This window comes from Cyprinodon variegatus, unplaced genomic scaffold, assembly GCF_000732505.1.
Source record: "Cyprinodon variegatus isolate N-32 unplaced genomic scaffold, C_variegatus-1.0 Scaffold373, whole genome shotgun sequence".
Taxonomy (NCBI): Eukaryota; Metazoa; Chordata; class Actinopteri; order Cyprinodontiformes; family Cyprinodontidae; genus Cyprinodon; species Cyprinodon variegatus.
Window position 1 is genome coordinate 115,008 of NW_015150826.1, and position 3,857 is coordinate 118,864.

A 3,857-nucleotide genomic window follows, 5' to 3' on the forward strand; every position below is an offset into this window, starting at 1 on the left:
CCTGCTAAAACAAAGTTTGTGAATTCAGTTAAATAATTGTCATTTGTGTGTTTTTAGCTTTCTTCCTGTATGGGAAGCTTTTCAACATTTGAAACATTAGTGCAGTGGTTTATGTTAAAATAAACCTTTGGGTTAAGTTGTCGCAAGCAGGTTTTTCTTGTGTTTCTTGTGAATTTGGTCTTAAATTTTTGTTTCAAGTGGCATTAAAAAGTCTTAAAAAGTCTTGAATTTAATTTGCCTTATGCTGTAGGAACCCTGGGATGGAAAATAACATTCAGTCCACGAAACTTAAATTAAAAATAAGTAAATTTAGTGTGGATTAAAATAAAGGCCATCAGATAATCCAGTCTAGACCCTAATTTGCCGTCACGTTAAAATCTGTTTAAACATTGAGATGAAAATCCAAGTATCCATTACAGAAACAAACAGAAAAGTATTGCTTTCACCTCTTTGCTTTGTTACCATCTCATTCTGCAGTGGATATCAAATAAACCTCCACAAACTCTTAGAGGTGCACTGAGGCTTCCTTCAATTTGGAAAAAATCAAATGCTCTGTAAGCGGTAGCTTATAAAACAACCTTTGATTACATTCTGTAATTCTTTAACATCACTTTCCTAGGTTTGAGAAGCCCTACCTTTATCATTTTTTTTTATTTTTTTTGTTTACAGATAGATGCTTTGCTTGTTTGCTTCATGCATGTTAATATAAAAGTCTACAAAGTGACACAGACATCACCTAAGACGTTAAACACGACGCCTTCCTATTTCCTTTCAGAGGGCGGGGTTTGGTGATGTCACAGTGTGAGGTGTAGCTTCTTTTATCAGTTGTGCATCAGTCGCTGCAAGCTTGGTTTGCTTTTCTTATCTAAACTCTGTGAATTTGAGTCTCCAACTCAAACGGAAAACAATGAAGCCTTTTCCAGGTGTCAAACCAGCCTCCATCTTTGATTTATCTATTGTTGCATTGCAGCTCTGTTCATATATGCTGCTATTATCTTTGTTTTTATCTCATCCTTTTGATTCCTCTGTAGCGTTTCTTTGGTTTAGTTTTTTAGTTGTTCAGAGTTTGATTCTGATTTTAGGTTTGTGGAAATTTCACAAACATAAAAAGCATCACATTCAGATCTTATTGTTTTGCCTTTAGGTTGGAATTTATTTGCTTTTCTTTTACACAATTTTCCACAGAAATCAGTAAAAAGTAGGAGAACATTTATATTTAATCTTTATGGAAATGTTTTCTCTTTAAATTCAATTCAGGTTTATATATATATCACCAGTTCAGAATAGCTAAATTTAATGGTGTTTCTACTCAAGTCATAATGAAAAATGATGTTAAGTTTGAAAAATGAAAAAGTTACATCAAAATGTTGGTGTTTAAAAGATCTGTAATTACAGAATAACAGTTTATGGTAATTTATTTTATATGTTTCTGAAATTAATGCTGAATTAAAAGATACTTTACCAATATTACGTGTAAAGAAAATGGTTAATTATTTCCAGTAACTGGTTCACAATTTACTTCCTGGGTCTTCCTTTGGTTTACAAAGAAAGTTTTTGCACCCCTGTCCTCCTCCAGTCGCCCCTCACCCTTTTTAACAGGTGAAGAACAAAATGTACACTCACACATAATGACATATTACAATAAAATAAGCTACTATTAATATTTTTTAAACGTCAAAAATCCCACCTTAAAAGTGTAATTACATTAAATGTAAACATATTATTTAACTGTGTAACAGATCTAAACTTTTATTGCTTTAATTATTGGTCAATTATTTAATCACTTTCTACTGTTCCTCTGCTAACCGCTGCATTATACTGTTAACTTCATGATTACTGGACCTGCAAATAATATTGCAAAATCAGCAGATAGAAAATAATATTCACTCAACAAAAGTTGAATTTTAAAAAAGTCTAATTGAAGCTGAAAGACAGTCTGGTTATTTTTTATTTAAAACAACTTTCATTGAGTGAATATACTCAGTGTGAATAGAAAAGGCAGACATTATAAGAGTAAAAACTGTAGCAAACTATTCCTCAAATAAATGTTAGTAGTTCCTTCCCACCTCTATTGGTTCAAAGTTTTCTGTCTAAGGAAACCAGCTGATTGCATCCAAACATTGAGGAGGATTCACTCCTCCTAGATGGTGCTGTTGACTCTACAGCAATCCCTTATGTTATGTTTATGTTTTATGCATTGTTATTCTGTTAGCCAGATTAGAGAGAGTAGTAGACATTGTGGATGTCACTGTGTGTACGGAGGTCATCTAATCAGGACAGCCTTCTTGTCTTTTAAAGATACACAGGATATGGGCACATCTTGGAGCCGGTCTGCTAGAGGAGAGCTATCTGTAACACTGAGGCATAGAGGCAAGCTGCATACAGGTCAGGGCATTGATGGCGTGTCAGTTTCTGATACGGACAGCTAAGCATCCACCTGATCCAACACATAGACTTATGAGCTATAAGAAGCAGGTGATGACCTTGTTCGGAGCTCAATCTTTGCCGGACGCTCGCTGATGTGATTTTTGAGCCCACAACTGTGCATAGCTCCAAGCATTTTCTCCGTCCTGTAACGACCTGATCTGGAATAAACTCTTGTACTTTTTTACTCCTGTTTTTATAGTCCTTTTTATATGATTTTACCCTGTTTGAGTTAAGAGTAGTAAATAACTTGCTCCCAGGAAAAGAACTGTGAGGAAGCCCCCGGGGCGCAACAGCCTTTTTTAGGGGACATAACTTCCCCATTTAACACTTACCAAGCATGCATGCAGCGACCATGGAGAGAAAAAAATCCCTTTTAACTGGAAGAAATCGGGTTTTCTCTTAATTCTATAACGTAAACCTTTTTAGCTGGACTGATTGCTAAGTGGTTTACAGAAAGCAAAGGTTGCAGACTCCTTGATGAGTCGTGTTGGTCTTCCCTGCATGTATTCTGAATCCATTTAAAGTTTACTGATGACATACAATATAAAGATGTAAGATGTTTGTCAGAACACAGTCAGATCACTATAGTTATGGTAATGTTTAGTTTAAAAAGTTGCCTATTTTTGCAGCATTTTTCAATTCAACATAAAACGCATTTGATAGAAAAGTGTTAAGCTGCATATTTCAAATGTAGATGCAGTCCAAGCATGAATAAATCCCCAGAAAGGCAGAAAATATCCAATGACTTACCTTCGGTTAGAGGAGGAACTCTGCAGACCGACGTTGCTGCTTTCTGTCTGAGGATCAGCCTTTTTATGCAGACTTGGTTCAAACCCCTCCTCCAACATTTTGGATGATGACATCACCACGGGAAAAGATCAGTGATAAACTCTGCCTCTTATCATAAAGTTTTTCCTGTTTTTCACTGATTTTATTTAAAACATTTTAAAATCTGTGAGTTTTAAATAATAATTTAAATAATGATTTTAAGAAGCAGGTTTTTAAGGTCAGGACACACCCTGCTGTGCCTGAGAAGAAATCCTAACAAAGATGACATGATATCACCTTTTTTTTTTGTTTTTTTGAAATACTCGAGAAAATGGGTCAGATTGAAGTTGTTGATATTTGATATCTGAGACTATTTGAAAAATCTGAAACGTCTAAATGACGCCCCGACCTCACCCTGTTCGTGAACACATTGACCTCCACCTGTCCTGCTGCTCTCGGTGCTGATTGGCTGATCTCGGACCACAGGCTGCAGGGTGGCTGCAGGATGGCTGCCCGGGCATAAGGCATAGCTCCAGGTCAAAGGTCACCAAATGATCCCGCCTCATTCGCCACACAATCGCTATGAGGAATCATTTTGACCAGAATCAGGGTCTAAGCTTTGAAGGACGTTGTTCATGAAGTTTTTACGTGCGTTCTCCTTC

General features: G+C 36.2%; 1 protein-coding gene across 1 annotated transcript in view; it reads right to left on the bottom strand.

Annotated features, from left to right (window-relative positions):
- The window catches only part of LOC107092272 (desmin-like), a 14,719-nt gene extending 11,490 nt beyond the window's left edge, over positions 1–3,229 (bottom strand). Inside the window, exon 1 of the mRNA XM_015386640.1 lies at positions 3,178–3,229. The gene's annotated coding sequence lies outside the window, so the exon portion shown is untranslated. The remainder of the gene's footprint in view (positions 1–3,177) is intronic.
- Between the last annotated feature and the right edge of the window lie 628 nt (positions 3,230–3,857).